Source organism: Podarcis erhardii (genome assembly GCF_964252035.2).
Source record: "Podarcis erhardii genome assembly, chromosome: 1".
Lineage (NCBI taxonomy): Eukaryota > Metazoa > Chordata > Lepidosauria > Squamata > Lacertidae > Podarcis > Podarcis erhardii.
The window spans coordinates 48,598,344-48,623,902 of record NC_138497.1 but is presented as its reverse complement, the minus strand read 5'-3'; the positions used below and the strand labels follow the sequence as shown (position 1 = coordinate 48,623,902).

The 25,559-nt window shown below is 43.0% G+C and overlaps 1 protein-coding gene across 6 annotated transcripts in view; it reads right to left on the bottom strand.

The window, feature by feature from the left end:
- ACTN1 (actinin alpha 1) overlaps positions 1-25,559 on the bottom strand; it is a 95,645-nt gene that overhangs the window by 45,766 nt on the left and 24,320 nt on the right. The window lies entirely within an intron of this gene.

The window sequence follows — 25,559 nt, the reverse complement described above, 5'->3', positions numbered from 1 at the left end:
GCAGAAACGTCCTGGAGATAAAAAGGCCATGAGTGAGAATGAGTGCTGGCAAGAAAAAAATTCAAGGCAATTTGGGCCATGCAGCCTGAATGTACTCTACAGATCTGGATGCAAGGATACCCTCCCAATAGGGTTCCTTCATTTACTGTTTTCCAATAGGCCTCTGATCAAAAACAGAGAGCGCACTCATTTTTCCTGAACAAGGCTATGATTTCCAAGCCACAGCAGACGCTGTAACCCTCCAGCAGTTTGACTTCACCCTCAAAGGCACACTTCCTTCATTGTCTCCTGAGACAGACGGATGCCAACAACAAGAAGATTGCAAGAAAACCACCAATATTTTAAATGGCTGAATGGCAGGATGAAGGCTAACAAGTGTAGCTTTTGCCACCATACTGCTTCTGTAGAAATGACAAATCTTGACACTCCATGGTGTTTTGCTTTCAAGGGTTCAAAAACTCCCTTCCAGGCCAGAGGTTTGCAAGCTTGTCTCTTTATCAAAGCTAGGAAACAGGTAGGTCCTCTCTCCAACTCTTGCGTGCTATCCATTGTATTCTACAGCAGTTGTTCTCGGAGTATAGGGCAAGCCCTCTTGGACTGCGTGGATCACCTAGAAGGGGGAATAGGATCCTGACGCAGTGGGACCTCTCCCCTTACCAAGCAAGTCACATTTGGGCTGAATGCTCTTTAGCAACAGATATTATTGATTCACACTGGACTGGGGGCAAGGACTACTGCCCCACTTACCCAATCACCTCAACTTTGTTACAGAATAACAACTGCTTGGTTTGTATGGGGAATTCCTGTGTGGTTTTAGGATGTGTGTGGGGTGTGGGGTTAGAGTAATATTACTCCATTCCCCTTTCTAATGCCAGAGTTGGATTAGTTCCCCAAACCACAGAGTGCATGCGCATGAATGCATGCCAGGATCTATGCATGTTCTGCTATGGAATGGACAGTTGGTGCTGGGATGGATGGAAAACTTAGAAAGCAGACATGTAGGAGGGAAGGTCAGGGTCAGAAGGATGGGGAATAGCTGCTGTTTTCCAAAAAAGCAGAAGCTAGAATCGTGGCAAACTTCTTGTCCTTTGAAGAGGACAGGCAGGTTGGCTTTAAGTGTTGTCTCAGTCATTTTGGCTGGCTATAGCAAGAGAAGGAATTTACCTATTCCCAGTTGTCCCTCTTTATCCGTGAGGGCAAACCTCAGGGCAATGCTGTTCTCCAGACAGCTGCGTGGGCCACTGTGTTAGGATGGACAACCCACCCTCTTCACAGATGGCCAGGCTTTCTAATGAAGTCAGCACCATTTAGCAGTCATGGTTTCAAAGTAACGGAGGGCATGCATTTGAGAATGTTTCTCTCACACATGTGAATTTGGGAACAGTTTTCTTTTTCTTACAGGTGCAATGTTGGGCAATCCATTCACTTAAAAAACAACCACCTTGATTTTAAAAAAGAAATCAGGTGTGCTTCTGCCAGGGCAGGGAAGCAGATAAAAGTTGCTTTAAGAGCCACATTTTGCACAGGGCAGCTGGCTTTACATATTTATTTATTTCTATTTTTAAAAAATGTCGCATACGTTCAGTGCCAATAGGATGGCTCACAATCAAAAAGCAAAAATTCAAAATTCCAAGAAGAACAATGCCACTCACAATAAAAGAACAAAGAGAAAAGCAATACAGAAATACAGCCCCAACAAAATCAATAGTGAAACCTTGCAACAACTTAAAAGCCGCCTGAAAACAAAAGGACACCCTTAACGGATAGCTTCAGTTGTACGGCTCGATCAATTTATTGAACCAGTCAACAGACTTCACAGTAGGACTCAGACATCTGTTAACATACAAAAATGAGATACAATATCAAATGGCTCTATTGACAGGTAGGGACCCTGGTTACATTGGCTTGGGAAAAGATTTCAGCCAGTGTCCTCCTTGCGCTCAACATAATTTTAGCTATGGTTTCTGTTTGTAACAGAGAAGAAATGAGAAGTGTAATACGCAAGCCATTTCCTGGGATCCAAAATGGCTATTATTGGGGCAATCGGCTCTGGAGATCTCTATAAAAGTTACAAAGCAGCAAGATGTATTTCATTTTCTTCTGAGCCACAAAGACATCACCTATCAAATTCAATTGTACTATTGCTCAACAATCATGTTGACTCTTCTAAGCTCTGAGATGGCTACTGAAAGACAGTGTCACACACACATAACACGCAAGGCTAGGAATTATGGTGTGCTCCATCCACCTTATCTCTTATTCACAGCGGTGCAAGCCGCTGGCTACAATTTACCATCCTGTGGAGCAAGCAAAACTGTTGTTTCAATGGCAGAGCCAGTGATTTCTAACCAAGTGGGTGGAGAGGAATTATGCCACGTAGTAGCTAGAAATAAGACAGTTATGCTGCACTGGAGAAAAGCCATCGATCTGAAGCTAATCATCAAATAAAGGTTCCATACAGAGAATGGTTTGGAAAACAGTAAGAGACGTATCATTGCTCCATAGGAAGCAGGCGTAAGCCTGTCTCAGCCTATGCAGCTTTAAGGAGAGGAAAGCACCATGAAATTAAAGTAAAGCATTTGAGCTGGCAACTCATTAGCTGGCTCTTAATTAGGAGAATGATGAATGGACTAAAATTAGAGTTTTGTGCCTCTGACTAGCATTAATTTGAGTGTGTGATATGAGATCTGAAACAGGACCATGTAACTGAAACCTAGGATTTTCCCTTAGAAAAAAGGAAAACACATTTGCTTCACCTGCTGATACAAGGTAAGAAAAAAGAAAAGAGGGCTGCATCCCAATCAAGAAAAAAGACGAATTTGTGGGCAACCACCCAGGTGCAGAATTAGTATTTTAATCATCTTAAACCAAAAATGTTTTAAGGAAAATATGGAATGAGATACAATACTCCTACCTAAGAAATGCAGTACAATAATCTCAACATGTTTTATGGATCACTGTTCTTCAAGCTACTCCTTAAAAACAAAATAAAGAAGAGACAAACTTTCTTTTCAAAGGCTAAGAGAAGAATGGCAATATACATGCTGATAGCAAGATGTTTTTATGAAGTTACAGCTACATTCTGCAGTCTAACCACACAATGCAAGGATGATGGTTTAGCCACAGTGTGGTCAAAAATAGGAAAAGCTCCAATAAAAAACTGAAGTGCAGGTTGCAAACAGGAACGTGCTATTGTGGTCTTCGTTCCCCGAGCAATGCGAGTGTTGGGATAGCCTTTGTACTGTTCACTTCCTTAACAGCAGAGAGGCCAATGGTGGTTATTGCAGAAAAACTACAGACAAGGTTGATGGAGCTGACAGCATAGGTAATGTCCTGCCCCAAGGCAAAAACTCTGCATGTTCCAGAAGCCACCAGTGTGTGCTATTGCTCCTAATTTCTGTAGTACAATCCCCTATGCCCTGATTTGCATGACCCAGGAAGCCAAACTATACAGCAGAGGAAACACAGCCCAAACTATTTCAGCCCAAACTATTTCAACAAACTATTTCAGCAGAGGAAACACAGCCCAGAATAACTAAGGAGATAGTACAAGAATACTTGGCTAGTTTAGATGTATTCAAGTCTCCAGGGCCAGATGAGCTGCATCCAAGAGTATTAAAAGAACTGGCAGATGTGATCTCAGAACCACTGGCAGTCATCTTTGAGAATTCCTGGAGAACAGGCGAAGTCCCGGCAGACTGGAGGAGGGCAAATGTTGTCCCTATTTTCAAAAAGGGGAAAAGAGAGGACCCAAATAATTACCACCCAGTCAGTCTGACATTAATACCAGGGAAGATTCTGGAGCAGATCATTAAGCAAACAGTCTGTGAGCACCTAGAAAGGAATGCTGTGATCACCAATAGTCAGCATGGATTTCTGAAAAATAAGTCATGTCAGACTAACCTGATCTCGCTTTTTGACAGAATTACAAGCCTGGTAGATGAAGGGAACGCAGTGGATGTAGCCTACCTTGATTTCAGCAAGGCATTTGACAAGGTGCACCATGATATTCTTGTAAAGAAGCTGGTAAAATGAGGTCTTGACTATGCTACCACTCAGTAGATTTGTAACTGGCTGACTGACCAAACCCAAAGGGTGCTCATCAATGGTTCCTCTTCAGCCTGGAGAAGAGTGACTAGTGGGGTGCCACAGGATTCTGTCTTGGGCCCGGTCTTATTCAACATCTTTATCAACGACTTGGATGATGGACTCAAGGGCATCCTGATCAAATTTGTAGATGACACCAAACTGGGAGGGGTGGCTAACACCCCAGAGGACAGGATCACACTTCAAAACGACCTTGACAGATTAGAGAACTGGGCCAAAACAAACAAGATAAATTTTAACAGGGAGAAATGTAAAGTATTGCACTTGGGCAAAAAAAATGAGAGGCACAAATACAAGATGGGTGACACCTGGCTTGAGAGCAGTACATGTGAAAAGGATCTAGGAGTCTTGGTTGACCACAAACTTGACATGAGCCAACAGTGTGACGCAGCAGCTAAAAAAGCCAATGCAATTCTGGGCTGCATCAATAGGAGTATAGCATCTAGATCAAGGGAAGTAATAGTGCCACTGTATTCTGCTCTGGTCAGACCTCACCTGGAGTACTGTGTCCAGTTCTGGGCACCACAGTTCAAGAAGGACACTGACAAACTGGAACGTGTCCAGAGGAGGGCAACCAAAATGGTCAAAGGCCTGGAAACGATGCCTTATGAGGAACGGCTAAGGGAGTTGGGCATGTTTAGCCTGGAGAAGAGGAGGTTAAGGGGTGATATGATAGCCATGTTCAAATATATAAAAGGATGTCACATAGAGGAGGGAGAAAGGTTGTTTTCTGCTGCTCCAGAGAAGCGGACACGGAGCAATGGTTCCAAACTACAAGAAAGAAGATTCCACCTAAACATTAGGAAGAACTTCCTGACAGTAAGAGCTGTTTGACAGTGGAATTTGCTGCCAAGGAGTGTGGTGGAGTCTCCTTCTTTGGAGGTCTTTAAGCAGAGGCTTGACAACCATATGTCAGGAGTGCTCTGATGGTGTTTCCTGCTTGGCAGGGGGTTGGACTCGATGGCCCTTGTGGTCTCTTCCAACTCTATGATTCTATGATTCTACATTATTTGTGCACTGTATGAAGAAGTGCCTTCCACCTTATCTCTGCTGCCACTCAGTTTCATCAGATGTCCCCTGGTTCTAGTACTTTGAGAGAAAGGGGGGTATATTTGCTAAAATTATACATAGAATGAAGAAAGTGAACAATCTCAGTAATGTCTCCCCTTATTCGTCTTTTTTTTTCCTAAACAAAAAACCCCCAATCATTGTAGCCTTTCCTTGTAGGGTAAGTGCTCCCCTCACCCCCAATAATTTCTATTGCCCTTTCCTACACTTTTTCTAGCCGTTTTTCTGGAGATATGGTGACCCAAATTTGCACAGTATCTCAAATTTGACTCCACAATAGATTTGTATATAGAGCATTACAATACTGGCGATATTTTTTTATCCCTTTCCTAGTATCTCCTAGCTGTTTTAGCCTAAACCAGATTTTTCACTAAGCTATCAACCATGACTCCAACATAATTTTCCTGATCAGTAACTGCCAGTTAAGACCCAGTCAATTTATACTGTAAAGCCGGGATTTGGGTTTTTTGCCCCCCTAAGAGCAGCACTTTACTTACCTTGAACTACCTTTGGCATTTTGTTGCCCATTCATCTGGTTTGGAGAGTTCCTTTTGGAGCTTCTGGCAGAAACCTTCCATTTTTACCATCTTAGTTTACTTTGTGTCATCCACAAAGGCCAGTATGGTATAGGAGAGTGTTGGGCCAGGAACTGGAAGACCAAGGTCCAAATTCCAACCCACCCATGAACCTCACTGAATAATCCTGGGCCACCATAGACTCGAGTGATCTACCTCACAGGGTTGTTGTAAGGATAACATGGAGACCAGGGAACCATGTGCACCACTCTGAGCTCTTTGGAGGAAAAGTGGGTCTATAGATGTAATCAATCAATCAATCAATCAATCAATAAGCAAGCAAGCAGCCAAATGGTTGATTGGAGGCCAACTGCATTAGAACTTATGGCTTCTAAGACAAAGTGGTCGATCGACACCGTTTAACATTCAATTGACTTCAGTCAATAATGTCAAATATATCACAGCAATCCAATAGTACATGCTCACAATTCTACTTGATTTTGAACAGTAGCTTTGTCTCCTCATTTAGTTCATGTTGCCATGTGTCAGAAAGGGCAGGAGCCACTGCCCTTTCCATGTGCGTGTGCACTTGCTTCTATATCTGTGGACTCACAATCAGTGGTGAAGCTGCATGCTCTGGCACCGGGGGTGAAGAGCAGGTAGGGGGGTGGCTGGCACGCATCCCAGGGGCATGGTGCGCGGCGCATGTTGGGGGGCAGCTGCGATGGTACCCCCTCCCCAATGGTGAAGGGCAGTACACTCCCCCGTCCGCCCCTGTTCCTCAGCCAGTGCTCACTATGCAGCTCACTCAGCAGCAGGTGCTGCCCCTTCTCTCCTCCCTCCTGTACTCTGGCAACTTGCTTTCCATTTCCCTCACTGCCCAAAGGAGTTGGCAGCTGTACATGAGAGGTTCTTCTGCTAAGTTCTGCAAACCATGGACTCTTCTGTGCACCTCAAACAATACTGGCATGCAGACTATGAAACAAGGCCTTACTTTACAAACTAAAGCAGAAACCCAAGTTTTCTTCACTGAAAACCAAGCAGCTTGATTTGGTTTGGTGCCTCCCTTGTACGTGCCGAACATGTCCAACACTGCCTCTAACCATAGATTTCACTTGGCTGAGACATTTCAAAGTCCGGCTGCACATGGAATTACAGAACCCGAACATAACATCCCTCTTGACAACAATACCACCCATTATATTGTTTTCCCCTGTACAACACTAAATTACACCTAGCAGAAGCCAGTCAGCAGCAGGAAACCAGTAAGTGCTGCCACACTTCCTATGGGAAGGGGTGTTGTGCTTGTGTGGGAGGGGAAATCTTTTGAAGAAGGAAAGTTTGCTGAAAGATGCCAAACTCGCTTCCTTTACAAACACGGACAGGGACAAGAAGAGGTAATAAGCGGAATACTAGCACCTGTGTTTCCTGAGATTCTTGCGAGCAGCTGTGCAGGTTCTCCAGGAACAATTATTCGGCTACCAAACTCAGCTCAGTCATGAAGTTGACCTTGGAGCCGGCGACCATCTCTCACACTGATTTACCTCAAAGGACCACTACGAGAATAAAAGTAGGGGGGGGGAAACAGGTGCCCCGTGTACACCGTCCTTGAAGGAATGACACTAAAGTGTAATCATAAATAATGGGTTGGATCCTGACATGTTCTTCGTAGAAAGAACCCAGATCCAGCAGAGGCTCCCACTGGAGGGCAGGTTAGGAGTGAAGCACGCTCATTGCCACTGGGATTCAGCAGGTTTGCGACAGACTTAAACCACAAGCAATGTTGATTGGCTGACAGCTGTGATGTCGTGATCCCATCTCCCCATCACCATCATCCACATAGGCATTTTACAGTCTTTGATGCAGTGCTTTGTTGTTTAAAAATGAATAAAGAAAAAGCCAGACAGCCTACCTGAAGCACGGGGGCAAAGAAAGAATTAAGCCCAAATCAGAGCTGGACTTGCTGATATTCAAGTCTTTCAAACTAAAGGATAGTGAAGGTGGCAGATAACAGAGTTTGGCCATGGCAACCACTCTTTTGATGTGTACATTTGTGTGCACACCTTATTGCCATGGCATGAAGGAAAAGTAGACTAATGTATTTTTGTCGTTGCTGAGCCTCAGTAAATTTTGTTTTGGTTAAGCTACAGAGGATGTTGCAATAGCTACTTTTGATTTGTTTGGTTGTTTGTATCCTAACCTCCTCTCAACAAGGCATCATCCAGGCAGGGCTGGGAACGTGCCCTGTCTGAGACCCTGGAGACTCACAACCAGTCAGTGAGCTAAATAGACAAAAGGTCTGGCTCTGGATATGGCAACTTCCTATCTTGCTCCTATGTCATCGCTGAACCAGCGGATGAACCGGATGTCCTAAATAACTGTTACACACAAGCATCTTTGGGAGCTCCTCCAATACCAGCTGACTCAATTTTTTAAATCTACCAGGGTGGGTGTGTCTATTTGCAGTCCTCCCTAGGATTTGTGATTTGGGAACATGCAGCAGGGCCTTCTCCATTAATGCCACCCTAACTGCAATGTCCACTGTTGTCCTACTTGTTTGCATTTAGACATCAGTTGAAGGCGATTTCACTTACCCCAGCCTTTACAATTTGCCCTCAAATGCCTAACCACAGTGGACTATTCTGTGTTTGTATTATTTTGTTCATTTACAGATATTTTTGGCTTTCCCATGCATTTTCTTTATTTATGTATTTTATTCTTTTATCTTTTGTTGTATATTGCCCTGGGCTTCTTTTGGAGGAAGGAGTATTTGCAATAAATAAATTGATAAATAAATAAAACATGATACTCTTTTATTTTGGAAAAAGCTGCTTCTATCCCCCCCCCCCCCCCCGCTCACATCAAATTACGTTTTCCCCATGCAGGGTTCCAAACATTTTTTTACAAGAGTAATCGTGTATGTGAAACCTCTCAGGAGAAATTTGTCTTAGAAGACCAATTCTGGAACAGAGAATTGGTGGCAGGCTCCATGGTCTTGCAAAACTAATCTCACCTGGTATTACTGCTTGCAACAATGGAATGGAGCAGTGGTAAACAACATGCAACCAAACCAAACAAACACAATGCAAAGGTCAGCTCTTGTTGACTCTTTATAAAATAAAGTTGCCACTGAAGTTTCCAGTTTTGATCTTAGCAGCAGCTTAATCCTTTCACTCTATGCCATTTCCCAAGCTAGATCATGCCCCTCCAAACTTGCCATCAACCTGGTGGAGGGGTGCGTGGGAATATAAGTCCCATACAGGCAGAAACATCAACTTTGAGCATATCAATTTGAATGGAGATAGAAGTTGTTCCGTCAGGTTGGCTGAACCCCACAGCTGTTGAAAGGAGTTGCCCTCTCTATGGGAACAAGACTGCTGTCAAGTGTCCCTGACATTACATTCATCTGACTTCTTTGCATCCTGCCTTAGAACATTGTGTCTTTGATGCAAACACTTATCTCCATAGGGTTTTAGAACAAGAGAAATGTTTTGCAATTGTACAAAGGGCACCCAACTCTGTTTCATTCCAGCTACTGGTAACAAGTTCAGTCAGAATATAAAACATGAACTTCAAGGCAATACAACTCACAATTAGAACCATCACAGAAGATCATTCCTAGCCGTTTCTGCCTTGGGCAATATTGCAGACCAGCCAACTGACAAACAAGGCTTCCCACTCTCACAAAGCAAATGCCATTGTATTAACAGGTACGTCAGAGTCAAGCAACAAAACTTTTGAGTGTTCCACATGCAAAAGAAAGTCATAGTGTCACAACTTTCATAAGTGCCCAGTAATGAAACAAAGACAAGACTAAAAATAACAAATATGCCACGCACCCTTGATACTGCTGAAGGCAAAATTACCCACTCAGTAGATATATCAGAAGGTAAAAAACAACCATCTCAAAGGGATGTTATAAATTCAACAGTCTTCCTCAGGTTCTATTGGTCCACTAGCATAGCTCTTTGGCTTGACTAAGGTCAGCATCATGCCCAAATTATCCTACCTCTGAATGAGAGAGCCTGCAACTCCTACCTGCTGAAGACATTCTTAGCACCTCACTCAGGGCAACTGAGTGTTTGTTGTAAGCCATCCCTGCCTCTGGGTTTTCCCAGCCCCCACATCACTGGCTGTCACTAGCAGGAGTGGACAAATGCTCTGGGCAACAATAACAGGAACGTAGGAGTAAGTTGTACTGCACATTACAGAGAGGGCAGGACAACCTCAGCATAACGTAGCTGCTTTGGCTGTTCTGCCCTTATTCCTACAATTTTATTACAACTCACTTCTCGACACCATTTTGAAGAAATAAAAAAGGTACAGTAAATTCCTGTATTATGTAAATCCCACCATTATATTGCTTTGTAAAAGCTGCATTAATTCATCACTAAGTAGCAGACCATCAAACAGTTGTAATAACACTGAGGAGCTCACCACTACAGGAAAAAAAAAATACTGAAGTCATAATTCACTTGAGTCCTTTAACAGTTTTTGCAATCTAAATGTCGACGTTGCAATCATACAAATGCCAGTTATTTAAAAAGACAAATAGGCAGTTTGGTCTCCTGACAGCTTTCAATGTGACATTCCAGTTTTAACTGACCTTTACATCTGCTCTTTTACTCTACCTCCTTAATATTTTGTCTGCCCCTCCTTTCACCTTTTGGCCTAAGCTTCCTGTCACTTACAAGAGGCCACCATATTTGTAAAGCAGCTGTTCAGTCAAGCTAGGGCTAGCTAGCTGTCCTTGCACACAGCAAAACAATAAGGGGGTGGAGTCCCTCCCCCAGCTGTGTGTTAGTTAGTGAAAAATTATAGCGGAGTTGGGAGGGGGAGGTTGCCAGGGTTACAGGGGGTGTGATGTTACCCCAGGGGGGGAAATGTCCTTTTTACTTGAGGCATGGGTTGCATTTTTTTGCAAGGGTTTTGGGGAAGAAGAAGAAGGGTGGAGCCAGAGGCCATGCGGGCTGAGGGACAGATAAGCTGTGAGGAGGAGACAGAGAGATGGCGTTTGGGCTGCTTTTGAATCCAATGCTGCACTGTTACAGGGAGGAAGCCCTTCATGAGATGTGATGCTCTGATCCCTTGCTCCATCCAGACTCGGGGCTAAATATGTAGAAGTAAACCATATTTCATAAAGACACTACAGCTTCCGCCATGCCACATTTTCCTCGAAGGAAACACCAGCCCTGGTTGAGCACCAAGACTGCTGAAATCTCGAACTGCTCGGCAGAGATTGGAGTGTCTGGTAGCAATACTTTGGAGTTACAAATACCAGAGCACATGGCGAGATGATCAAATAATAATCCCTAAGCCAGTTCAACTAGAATGAACCTGGTGCAATCACTGGGCAAAGTAGAAACTGTGTATTTCTATAGAATCAGTATGAGAGCTAAGCATTCTACAGCCTTCTCACTGGGCAATTCAAAAGGGCACTCCATATTGAAAACAACAACCACCTGAAACAGTCAAAAGCTTCTAACCCAGAAGGGATAAGTTATCTTGCTGCCGTAAACAAAAATAAGTCCCCCTCCAGGTGCATCTTCTTGTAAGATGGAAATCGTGTTTCCTGTGTGAGGGTTTTCCTGACTGCATTTGCAACCCCTGTCTCCTGCTCCATAGAAATGAATGAATACTTTTGCTTCATTCATTTCTATGGGGTGAGGAAAGAAGATTGGTAATCAGGACAACCTGGCAGGGGTGAAAGGCATAAATTCCTGAGGAAGCTGATGAAATCATGATCCCTTTGAATAAGGTTTCTGAGGATCTTAGAGCCTTGGAATTTTGCCTCCCCATGCGTTGTCTGCCCCTGCCCCATGACAGTACTATTAGTTTATTGTTTGTGTAACTGATTCAAGACAGAGGAAGGGCAGTGTATCACGGCCCTTTAAATGTTTACACCTCCGAATTCTCTTTCAGTTGTGAGCCAAAACCTGGAACAGTCAACTTTGGACTGATCTCAACACAGCTGCTGTTTACATAGGAGCTCTGGGGACCAAGTGAGCTCCTGCCACATAAATGTCTTTCACTCGTTGACATATTTTGTGTGTTTTAAATGCACTTCATTCAGGATATTTTGAATGTTCCACAGAACTGCTGCTAGTAAATGTGCTTATAAAATGTGCATCCTATGTTTATGCTTCCTGTATGTACAGTATGTACACATACACACATCACCTGATACAGCAGAGAAGCTGGATGATCTCATTAAACTTGATCAAATAATGTGGAGTCTGAAAGAGTTATCAGCAAATGTGCTGTTCCAGGTGCCACACAGGAAGAACAGCTGGGAGCTCACAGGGCCATCCCAATCTTAAAAAGTCCAAATATAAGACTAGCACTAGCATGAGAAGCAAGGTCAGAGCCAAAATGCAGGCAACACAGGAACAGTCCAAAATCCAAACACAGGGTGTGGGGAGATATCTAGTGACCAGCTAAGCTAGATAAACAGAAGTCAGGGAACTAGAGCAAAGAAGCTGCTCTAGCACTCGGTCTGGAACTAAGGGCTTTTAATTTGAGTCCCCACTCACGACACAGCTACAAGCCATCTTTATTGCTTGCAGATTTGGACTATTCACATACATTAGCTTACTCACAAATATTCCTTTACTCCTAAAGTGTCTTTGTTCCTTAGGTGGGCACTTCAGCAACTAAAGTCTGCACCTTTAGGCACCTCTGTTCCCTAGGGCCTGGTGGCTACCTGGCATCTGAAGCTCAGAAAGGGTTACCCCTGGTCTACCTCACAGTCCCTTGAGACAGGCTATGTTTCGATCAGGGAGCTCCAGATCATCCGCTGAAGAGGATTCCTTAAGCTGGGGCATGAGAGAAAGCAGTAAGATTTTAAACTGAGTTTTTCTTCCTCTAATGCTATGCTGTCATGAGCCCCATGGCCCTGTCAGAATTGGGCATGGACTGGAGGAAGAGGAAGAGGAAGCAGAATTACTGAAGTAATTGATCACAGCCTCAAGGTAGCTAGCAAACCTACCACCAGTAAGGGGCAATATCTTATAAAAGTGCCAAAGAAAGTAATCTAGATAACGAATGCCCTAATTTATTTCCACATGCAACCCATGTATTTTTCAATATAAAGTTGATTTGGCAATGCAAAATATTTGTAATGCTCCAGCCACATCTGACTTGTTGGGAGCCAAAACTGCAATTAGCTCTCTTCTTTGCAAAGCAAAGCTGTTTTAACAGTTAACTTGATTTTTCACATCGCTTCTCGCCCTTTTGGCTAAGATCAAGTGTAGATTTTTCACATCTTTTCAGTTTTGAAAACTTTTCTTGGGTCAGCATGCTCACCAGGCATACCCAATGTATGGCAGAGACAGGCAGAACAGTTTTGCCCAGTTAGGAAGATTTGTCATAAGTTGCCAGTGATTCAGCTTTCATTCCAGAAAAAGGCACACAAGAGAAATTGCTTGCACTGAATTCTGAAATGACTTCGAAAGGACTGCAGACTAACCTGCAACTTTAAAAGATGGGGGTTAGCTAGACATATAATGCCCAGGTCTTTTATAGTGAGCAGCACCAATTTTAACAGCATTTTAAGCAGACCTCCTTCCCCTCACCCATGCATAAATCTTCTTAAGGTGACAGATTTCAGTTTAGAGAAGGTGAGGCACTGATTCCAGTTACTGAAAGCTGGGTTGGAAAAGGTGAAAGGCTGTACCAAGACCAAGACCAATGAAATAGGGGAGGGAACATTGTGGAAAGTGGACTAGAAATACAAAGAAAAAATAATATCTTGGCTGACAGGATATTCAACTGCTTAATAGTACTCTTAATTTCAGTAGCATAGCCAACTGGTCACCTGGAAACTTTTGTCCATACTGTGTGCTTGTCCAACACTCCAGGAATGGAGAAAATTCAAATGGTTAAGCATAAGGTTAAAGCAGGGTTCCCCCAACCTTTGGGGGTTGATGAGTACATTTGGAGAATTTAAAGTGTTGCAGGTTCAACCACAAAATGGGAGGGGGCATTACCAGACCCAAAATATTGAGGGTGTTCTGTCCCTGTGTTCTCTCTGTCCTTCAGGTTGTGTTCAAGTGTTTGCCTGAACACATGAGGGCTAAAAGCATGAATGGTCTGGCCAAACATCTCCAGGCTCCTGCCAGTGCTTGGAATGGACTAAGTAGAGTTATTGGAGAAAATGACTCCAGAAAAGTCCAGCATCAACACTGAAGTGATGCTGCTTCATCTTAAACAAATTTGCTAGGGGTCATTGGGAAAATAAATGAAAGCAAGCAAACAAAAACAAATCCAAAGTATCAAGTGGCCAAATCCAGCTCTTCAGAAAACATTTTCATCCCAGTGTCTTCAAGAAGAAAAAAGTCTGTTTTCCAGGAACAAAATTCATTTAATTAAAAAAAAAAATTATTTGTGCTCGATCCATGAAATAGTTCCATTTACTCAAAGGTTTTTTGGTTTTTTAGCCCAAGTCCCACTTTTCTGAAGTTTCCAATCATTCCTCCCTTCAGATCTGACAGACATATAACCCTTTGACTAGGTTACCAATATTGTGCTACTGTATCCGGCTAAAAGAGTAATTTAACATATGGCACAGCAGGGAAAGTTTACAAATACTAGAAAGGAAGGGGTTTGAGCAGCAGTGGCTAAAATTACAGCCATAAGATTAACAAGACCAAAGAAGACAGAATAGAAATGAAGGCAAACCTGCAGAATGCTAGGTGTTAAATTCCACAGTTCTTCTGGATTCTAAACATGACCAGACAGACACCGTTTGAAAAACAAAGCAGAAGTGAAGAGAAGTGTGAATACAAGACAAAAGAAAAGGGAGTGTAGCACACGTCGGGAACAAAGCCTGTGCTTTCCTATATATTAACAATCTTGGGTTCCCTCCCCAGTTTTACATAGTTAAAAAAGTCTTAGAAGGCAAGGCTGGGGAGAAGCCTTTGGACTAACTTTTGAACTCAAATTAAATGTTGCACATGATCTGCTTACCATGTCAGCACACCAGTTTCATGCTGATCATGAAGCACTACAGCAAATAACACACAGTGCCCCCTCCTGCCTTTGGGAATGGCTGATGCCTTGAGTTTTGGACAGCAGCCTAGTATCTTCAAGGCCTTGTGGCAGGGAAAAGTTAGATGGGTGCCAATCTGACCCCCCCCCCTTCACAGAGTTGTTAGGATGCTACAATAATGGAGACAAAAACTATTCCATATCTACATCCTGCCGTCTTCCCCAACTTGGTGCCGTCCAGAAGTTTTGGACAACTGCCACCAGCTGTAGCCAGGTTGGGAAAGTCTGTGCTGCAGTATATTAGATGCGGGGGATGATATACGAAGCAGATGGAAAGCTACAGCAGTGCAATGAAGCAGGGAGTTAACTTAAAACAGGGCTGGGGGACCTGTGGCTGTTGGACTTGAACTCTCATCGGCCTCAGCCACATGACCAATGAGGTGGATTGGTCAGAGCAGGAGTACAGGAACAGTTGGAAGGAACATGTACCCCATCCATGTCTCCTTCGCAAACACTAGTTAGTGGTTTCCCAGCTTTGGGAAGGAGGTGTGAGGGATCTAGGACCCCTTCCCTTCCCAAAAAGGCAGTGCAAGAGCTGAGGGGGACATTTAATTTTTACCTCTCTCCCCTCACCCCTCAACAAGGCAGACAGTGTGTGGTCCATGGGTTCCGTGTCGAAGTACTCTTGTGGCCCACTTGGTATGAAAAGTTGGGCCATCTTGCTTTACAGTGTACCCAGGTCTCAACTAGGATAGGATGTGACCATCCCAGCTAAGAGGCAGCAGCCAAGCTAGTTTTAATTTTGCTTTTTTACAAAAAAAGAAAAAGAAAAAAAGACAGGATCAATTCCAAGGTGCTTTCAGATGCTGAGAGCATTAGGATTTTTTTTCACTGTGTGCTAGACTCTTCAGCATAAACACACCCATCACTGAAACAGACATTTCTAAATGAAATCAGATGCTGATGGATTTTTTTCACCTCTATTCTGCACTCTGTTTTTAAAACATGGGAGCTCTTTTGCCAACTTTGGGTTTCAAACTTCAATTTCAGAAGGGCTCATAAACCAGACACTAGTCTTTCAACATTCTGAAAGCAGAGGAATTTTCCATAGTTCAAAGTCTTATCGGCTCATTATTATTTTTTCTAAATTCTTCTAGTTATTTGCTCAACAACTTTACCAACTCTGCCACTTTTGTCACGCAGCTGCCAGAAATATAAACCAGGGTGTAAAAATCCCTCCCTGATGGTGATCATAAGTGATAGCTCTACTTAGCTAAAAAGGGCAGGCTAAGGAGAAAATCTTATTGTTCCCCTGCTATGAAACCTGAAGAATGGAGCATGTGACATCTGTCATAAATCAGAGATTGGCACAACTGTAGAGGAAAAGTTTTCACACTGTGCCATAGTGGGTTGTCCTGGGGTCAAGAAAACAACTGTTCTAGCCTCCTCAAGCATAACTATGAATCCACAAGAACATACAGTTTGCAACGAGTACAGTATGTGGCTGCACTCATGTTCTTAAGAACTGACTTGCTGGCTGAGAGCAAAAGCCTGGCTGATCTAGCCACAAATATGTTTGCCCCTGACACTCAATTGAGGAACATTGTGCCTTTAACCACGGGGGCTCCATTTGGCTTAACATACCTACCGTTCATTGATAAATTATCCATTCATTTAATTTGTTTTAAAACAAACAATCAACAGCTATCTCCATATATCAAGGCTTACAAATTCCATTAACTATTATTACTGTGGTTGTTACTAATTCATTTCACATCTATACCATTTTATATTTTTAAGAAGAAAAATCTCAAGGTGGTTTACAACCTACATTCAAACATCAAATCGTGCATTCTTGTAAAAGGGAAGTTGAAAGGCTCCACATCACTTCAAAATTATTGGGAGTTGTCTAAAACACACTATTAGAAGCTCAACTGGAGTGTATACCGCAGATCAGGAAAGGCACCACAAGGACCAAGAGGATGCCAGCGTGGTTAAGGAGCAGAGTCAAAGAAGGTACTATAGGCAAGAAGGCTTCCTTTGAAAAATGGAAGTCTTTCCAAATGAGCAGAACAAAAAAAGGAGCACAAACCTGGGGGGGGGATGCAGGCAGACAAGAAGGAATGCTAAAAAAAATAATTTGAGCACATTGCTAAAAATATAAAGGCAGGCAACAAAAATTAATTTAGATATTTTAGTAGCAAGAGACCCTAGGAAGGGTTGGGAAGGGAGTCGAAGGTAAGCTAAAGAAAGAAAAGGAGAAGGTAAGCTAAAGAAAGAAAAGGAGAAGGTAAGCTAAAGAAAGAAAAGGAGATTTCCGAGAAGCTGAATGAATTGCCTCCACAGCTGAAGATGTAAGTCAGATCTCAGTGCCAAAACTAATTTCCGAGGGACTGAGGCAAATAGCGGCAATGAGAGAAAAGGTCTAGGCCAAACTGCCAAAATGGAAACTGACAAATCCCTGGGTCTACTGTCCATTTAATTCTCTTTTCAATGTAGGATGATTTGTTTTTAACTGTTTTTACTGAAAATCTCAACATTTCTTGTAAACTGCTTAGAAGTTTTATTACCATCAAGTGGCATATAAAAAAAATTAAAAGTTTAAAGAGTTTTGCGGATCTCTGTTCTCTCCTACTGTGCCACATCAAATCAATAGTGTCACTTGTAAGAGGGGGGAAAGAGACATGTTTAACACACAGTCAACCTTTTCTCAATTCAGTTTCCTACTATTTTGAAAACCTTTTGCTTTTCATAAATTTATTTTCACCTTTAGTCTGCATTGAGTCCTCTTTCATTCTTTATAAACTGTGATCTCTCTCTCTCTCTCTCTCTCAGGTACCACAGGACACATATGCCTTAATGTTTTAAAAAGACAAACAGAATTAAGGCAATGACTAACTCGTTTGTGAATACTGAATAATGAAATGTGCCAAGGTGCAAAGTGATGTTAATTGGCTTTGTTTTTTAAGGGTTGGGGGAGCAGAGTAATGTGTTCAGAGAGTGCCAAAATGTCTGAAAGGGGGATCCATACAAAAAAGTTTATTATTTATTTGTTAGTTTCATTGATATCCCACCTTTATATTCAAGCTGCTCAAGGTGGTGTACTTGGTTCTCCACCTCCTTGCTTAACTGGCACAACAACCCTGAGAGGCCGTGACTGACCCCTAAGGTCACCCAGAAAGATTAATGACCAAGTAGGGGTTTGAACCCCGGTCTCCCAGGTCCTAGTCTGACACTCTAACCACTGACAAGTTTAAGAGCACAATGGAATTATTTCCCTTACAACCAGAGGAAGAATCAGGAAAAAAAGAAAGAGATCTGACAGAAAACAAGGATTTCACATTCAGCGCTTTCTTAGCCAGTGGAACTTGCTAACTGCAGTGTCTGTCACTGAAGTAAAATGCTTAGTGGGATTAAAGGATTACACATTAGTATAGTTAATACATCCGCAGCCAAACTGAAGCATTTCAGTACTTCAGCCACCCTTTACTGATTGGCTTTTGGGAAGCTCTTTCAACTGTGGCCAGATTCCTCACAAATATACATGAAACCACCCTTTAAACTTACTTTGGTCCTCAAGAACATTCCTAAATAGGGATACTGGATCAAGTGGGCTACTGGTCCAATCAGCTGCCCTTCTCAGCCAGCCTTAACACTTTTTGTTAGTATGCCAAGGATCTGTAGAGCTAATGTGGTACAGTGGTTACAGAGTTGGCCCAAGACTGGGAAGGCCCTGTCAAATCCCAACTCAGCCATGAAACCCACCTGTTAGGCCACTCACCATCCCTCAGCCTAACCTATCTCACAGGGTGGTTGTGAGGATAAAATGGAGGGGAGAACCAAGTACACGGCCTTAGGCTCTTTGGGTATAAAGCAGGGTACAAGTGTACGAAACGAATACAGTGGTACCTTGGTTCTCAAACTTAATCCATTACGGAAGTCCATTCCAAAACCAAAGCATTCCAAAACCAAGGCACACTTTCCCATAGAAAGTAATGCAAAATGGATTAATCCATTCCAGACTTTTAAAAACAACCCCCAAAACAGCAATTTAGTATGAATTTTCCTATCTAACGAGATCATTGATCCATAAAATAAAAGCAATAAACAATGTACTGCAGTCACACAATCAGTCAGTAGCTGCACTGAGTTCCACACAGTCACACACCAAAAAAGAGAGCCACAAAAATGCAAAATAAATAGCAAAAACAGACAGACCTCAGCATAACACTCAAAACGGAAGTGTGGCACTCAAATTGTCAGAGTATAACACTCCAAATGGAAGTGTGGCACTCACATTGGAAGCGTAACACTCCAAATGGAGCACGTTTGACTTCCGTAAAAAGTTCGCAAACTGGAACACTTACTTCTGGGTTTGCAGTGTTAGGGTTCCAAGTTGTTTGAGAACCAAGGCATTTGAGAACCAAGGTACCACTGTAACTGCAAGTTGTAACACCATGAGGTCTTTGTACTAGTCTATGGAATGGGTATGAGTGACTGCGCCAGGAGTTGGGATGAGGCAGTGGGGAGAGAGATGTGGTGCAAACACACCAGCAGAAACAATCTGGTGCTCCTGCTGGTGTGTTTACATTACTTCTAGATGGATCAACAATTTGCATCCATATAAGGCAGCTGCTTATGTTCATTGACTTACTTAACTGTGCTCTGTCACGTAAGACATTTTTCTTCCTAGTTCAGCTCATTTCTGGTAATGGAACAGGACTGAGGACACCCAAAATGACTCAAGAGCAGTAAGAAAATAGGCTTCAGCTCCACTTGCCCTTGCACAACTTCTGCTGTAAAAATTAGAGCACCCCCATATCCCACTTTAAAAGTGAATGGAGCAAATATATGAATTACAGACATGGCTGTCCCCATTATGCCATCTTAGTAGGTCTTAACCTTCATTTGCTAAGTTTCAGAATATCCCAAATACGTCTTATTTCATGCTGTCGGTACTGTTTCTCAAACCCATTGTCTGCTAAGGAAAATCTCTATGTTCTCACAAACAATACTGTTTGGATTATATGAAGGTCAATGTCCTAAGCTGCTTAGCATGGAGCCTATTTTCTTCCCCTCTTGTTTAAAAACAACAACAACAACAAAGGCAGTAAAACACAATTCCTTGCCATTTTCCAAAGGAACAGTTCTCACGAGTTCAGGGACTAATAGTTGAGATATAGGAATTCATTATAAATATTAACTGCATGGCCTTGTATTTGAACCACCATGCGTCACTGAAAAGGTGAATACTGTGTTTAGTAAATTCTCAGTTTAGAGTGCGACCATTGGACCAGAGAAGAGATATAAACACAGAATGGAACTTGTATAGATTTTTGATGTTAAATTTCCAGTTTATTGGCTGGGTTTCCCCAGTCACTTCTGAGTGGCTCCCAACAGAATATTAAAAACACAATAAGACATCAAACATTAAACAGGGTTGCCTTCAGATATGCATGCTATGTATTTCCTAAGTGTAATAATGTTATCATAACTTGTCTTTTTGATAAGTAATTTTTGAATGTATTAGTTTTAAAAATTTATAAGGTTTTGCATTATTAAGTATTAATATTGTTCTTGTATATTATCTTTATTTTCACTGCTTTTGCTTATTGCTCCTGATGAATGACATTTATCTCCAAAACACGTCAGCCTCAAATTATAGCTGAGCAAAATAAGCAGCCTATTACAACAAGGACTGGAGCCTGTCTCCCCTCTTTTCTGCTGACCTTGGTCCCCTACCCTTCTTGCTCACCTTAGAGTGTGACCATGACTATCTATCTATCCATCCATATACAGTAGTGCCCCGCAAGATGAATGCCTCGCAAGACGAAAAACCCGCTAGACGAAAGGGTTTTCCGTTTTGGAGGTGCTTCGCAAAACGAATTTCCTATGGGCTTGCTTCGCAAGACGAAAATGTCTTGTGAGTTTTTCCGACTTTTTTTCCCTCCCCCCCTTTTTCTAAGCCGCTAAGCCACTTATCTGCTTATCCACTAAGCCGATAAGCCGCTAAAAGCCGCTAATTGCACTAATCCGCTAAGCCGTCAATGGGCTTGCTTCGCAAGACGAAAAAACCGCTAGACAAAGAGAATCGCGGAACGGATTCTTTTCGTCTTGCGAGGCACCACTGTATATTCCATGCATAATCCTAGCCATTGGAAGGGAGCAGTGTCTCCCCTGCTTCAGAGAGATGGGAAGAAAGTGTTCAAAGTTGTGCTCTTCAGGGCAGCTCTTCACAGTTTGTGGTGTGGAATATGGGAATGGTGTTGGTGACATCCCTGACACTTTCGTAACAGGAGAAGGACACACAGAGACCTATCTCCAACACTGCCTCCTCAGCACATCATCTTATCCTGCAAGATAACTGACAAGAGAGACACTGTGTCTGATGTAGCCATCTTTGCACTAACTGTGGGAAGAGAAGGGGCAAATATCTCTATACTTTGATCAGCAGACCAACACATGGCACCAAGCAAAAAGGGATTAACGACACTAATGGTATACCATTGGCATGGTTAACCAATGTTTATGTGACCGCTTATATCTGATGAAGAATCTCTTTAAAGTTCACAATCTGTTGTCTCTTATTCTAAACAAATCCTCTCTTCAGGTTCATTGGGTGGTCAACTCAAACTTTCAGAGAGGCAGTAAGGTGGATTTGATGCCCCCAATCAATTGTTATTCTATTTATTTATTGCTGGCATTATCATTATTTCTCGATTTTTAATGTTTTTAAGCCACCTCATATATCAATGGAAAGTTGGTTTATGGAAGCCTAAAATGGACAAATAAAAAACCATATTAGGCCCTATATTACAGCATAAGGCTATTCAATACCTTCTGTCACAGGAAGTTTCATTTAGGACCATCCCCTCCACCTAGATCCCTCTGTCTAATATATATTTAGGGAAGCATGGGAAGGGTAGGGAGGCAAAAGGGAGCAGGTGGGTCCCCTCCCTCCTCCTAATATCATTGCATGCAGAGAGGTAAGTAGGTGGGGAACCAGCATGCAAAGAACATTTTTGCCAGGTTGTTGGCATCTTGTATCATCAACTTGCTGGAAATAAAAAAAGGAAAACTTGTAGAAAAATACAGAAATCTAAAAAAAGGCACAACAACTTTCCCTGCTCTGGATAGGAGGCATTTGTTTGACTAAATAAATTGAAAATTGGAGAGGTTAATCAGGCCAACATACATGAATCCCATCTCTGAAGGAGGATCAAGCCTATGTGTACTTCATGCTGATTTTCATACAAAAAGACTGGCAGAAGACTGAGGAGTGGATGCTGCCAATTTGGGTAGGAGGCAGCAAATTTGTGAGCGTGCTGGAGATGTATTTCAGCAACAATACAAATTTAGAAACAGAACACCAAATTGCACGAAAGAAATTGAAGTTCCTTGTAAGGTGGAGAAGCTGCCTTGCTTCTCTGTGAAGATGATTTAGTGTAGTGAACCTCGTGGGAGAGACACCTACTAAGAGAGAGCCCAGGGAAAGGGTAAGGCTATTGGCTAGCTGTGATTGCCATGGAAACTAAAGAACATGGAGGGCCTGAGCACATACTGCTAGCCGGAGATGGTGCCAAAATAGCCTCCCCTTGCAAGCTGATCCAAATGTTAACAGTGCGAGACAGGGGGAGTGTTTACCAAATGGATTAGGATTGTCCTGCTGTGAATCTTCATGCCCTCGTGGGGAACATAGAAGCACATGTGATGGCCAATCCAGGAATTGAGCAATGGGATACATTATTGTGAAAGGAAGAAGAAGAGAGTTTGGATTTGATATCCCGCTTTATCACTACCCGAAGGAGTCTCAAAGCAGCTAACATTCTCCTTTCCCTTCCTCCCCCACAACAAACACTCTGTAAGGTGAGTGGGGCTGAGGGACTTCAGAGAAGTGTGACTGGCCCAAGGTCACCCAGCAGCTGCATATGGAGGAGAAGGAAAGCGAACCCGGTTCACCAGATTACAAGTCCACTGCTCTTAACCACTATATCACACTGGCTCATCAGTCTGAAGTTTGGGGATAAAGTTGCGGGGGGGGGGTGCTACTGGCAATAGGTTTAAACAGATTTACTGGAGTTAGGTGCTAAGAGAGTACCTAAAATCAATTGCAGCAGAGGGCTCAACAGATGTGAGGTGACTGGTAGAGAGGGGAAGACCCCCAACTGAACTTTGGGGTGCCACAAACAGCAGACAAGTTTCTGAACCAGCTTCCAGATTATGCTATCTCCCATATCCCAAATGTATGGATCCAGAGGGTGACATGCTTATTTCAGCCAGAAGCAGTTTAGTCATGCTGGCCACATGACCCAGAAAGCTGTCTGTGGACAAACGCCGGCTCCCTCAGCCTGAAGCAAGATGAGCACAGCACCCCATAGTCGCCTTTGATTGGACTTAACCATCCAGGGGTCCTTTACCTTTTTACCCATGCTTATTTCAGCATATCCTTCAAACTATGATGCAATCCCTGCTTTCAAGGAATTAGAAACCTGGTGGATGAGCAGGTGTGTGCTAGCCTGAGATACACTCCCCATTTCACATTGGATAGAAAAGTGACTTGGGCAGGGCAGAATAGGCCCAAAACTAAAAATGCAAAAATGGTACCATGGAGGAGGCATGAGCGCAAGTGAAAAGTCATCACAGTCAGTCCTGTATCCAAGAGACAGAGGTAACCTTGAGCATGTAAACATTCCCAGCACCTTGACAACCCGACACCATAGCAGCTGTGTGACAGTCTAATCAACACGCAGATGAACTTCACAGAGAGCCTCCATTCGCTCCTATTACTAAGTGCCTTTTTGCAGGTATAAATCTTAAATTCAGGTTAGCAAGCTGGGCTGGGCATATTCACAGCATTTCTGCATTCCACAGAAGTCACACAAAGTCTAAACCCTTCCTGATTTGCAGCAGGGCTTCCATCTAAAGACAACTGGCAATTATTATGCCAGGGCAACTGAAGTATGCAGAAGCTCTCACAGCTAGAAGAATTACCCTTTCAGTAAATGTCTAATGTGAGCAACCTTTTGTCTTCTGCTGCCAATACCATTTGAGCGCAAGAAGCAGGAATGGCCTTCAAAAGAGGGCAGGAACATTAAGGGCACGGAAGATTTATGTTTCTTAGAACTGGGTCTAACAAAGTGGGAGTAATCATGGCATCACCCTGCAAAATTATTGTGCCAGCATCTGTACTATGTTCCTGCAGCCACAGATGGGAAAAATTCTCCTGTCCTTAGCAGTGCCTTGACTGAAAGTACTTCTGCTGCTCCAGAGGGATAGGAGTTTAACGCTTACAGAGAACCATAAAAGGTTCAGGGGAGTTTCACGTCAGTACAAGGCATTGCAAGGCAAACAAAGAATCCAATGGGCTATATATGGGGAGCAGCAGCTAAGAAGCATATCAGCAGGGAGCATCAAGCTGGCACAAACTGGCTTAGGGGGTGAGGAGTGGCATTAAAGAAAGCCTAGCAAGCTACACAACTATGTAGAATTGGTATGTGCAAGTGGCCAGCCCAGGGACCAACAATACAGAGCAAGATAAGGGTGTGTTAGTGTTGTTGTTGAATGGATTTCTTTCCCACCCTTCACCATAAGGTCCATGGGCAGGTTGCAACACCACAGTAATACAGGAATAAATGATGAACGCTTTAAATGAAGGTGCCAGTTGCACCTCTGTGGACATGGGCATCTGCAGAATTTATTTATTTTTTCTTGGAGGAGGGAGTAAAATATAGAAAGGCAGGGAGCAGGCTATATAGTGTGTGTACAGTATCTATACATTTTGTCTCATATCTCAGGTGGTTTATCCGGGGGGGGGGGGGGACAACTGCCCACACCTATGGACATCCATGTATGCGTGAAGGAAATTCCACATCTTGTGGCTGCTACCCCCACAAATGTCTCGAGAATGGTGTGCTCTTAACACTTCAGAGGGCCTGTAGGGCGTAAGGTAGACTTGCAGATATTTGGGGCTTAAGTCCTTTCACAGTGAATGCCAGAAGGACATAAAGCAGTCCTGTCTCAAGTACCAACTGTTCATATTATCATCTAGTAACTGAACACCCTGAAGTCAAATAATCAGCTAATTTGAGGAAACATTTAAAACACTCTCTAGTCCTGCAGAAGTGGACCTCGGGTTTCTCAGAAAACGGCAACCAAAATTACCAAGAAAAGCAGCTCCCCTATGAGGAAAGGTTTCAGTATTTGGGAGTAGAAGGCAAGATGTCAGAAGTGTATAAAATGATGCACGGTGTGAAGAAAGTGGGTAGAGGAAAGTTTTTTGCCCTCCCTCATAACACTAGAACACGTGAACATCCAAGGAACCTGAATGTTGGAAGATTCGGGGCAGACAAAAAAAGATCTTCACACAGTGCTTGGTTGAACTATGGAATCTGCTCCCACACGGGGCAGTGCTGGCCACTAACTCAGATAGCTTTAATAGAGAATTAGTCAATTCCATGGAGGATCGGGCTACTGGTGACTACTTGCCACACTGGCTATGTTCAACCTTCCCAGTCAGCAGTAGTATGCCTCTGAATATCAGTAGCTGGCAATCACAGATGGGAGAGAGTGCTTCTGCATTTAAGTCCTGCTTGAAGGCTTCCTATGGGCATCTGGTTGGTCACAGTGAGCACAGGATTCCAGACCAGATGTTTCATTGGTCTGGTCCAGCAGGCTCTTCTTGTGTCCTTATTCCCAGATGCAAATGCTGGATTTCTCAGAATCTTGCTACAGCCCTCAGAGTCTGCACTTTGTCTCAGTATTCCTGGTACAAAATTTCTATCTCCTGCTATAAATAGTCAAGATACAGTGGGGTAGAAAAAGAGGATGCAGAGGGAGCAAGGACAGACACGCTTGATGATCCAATGAGTTCAAGCAGAATCC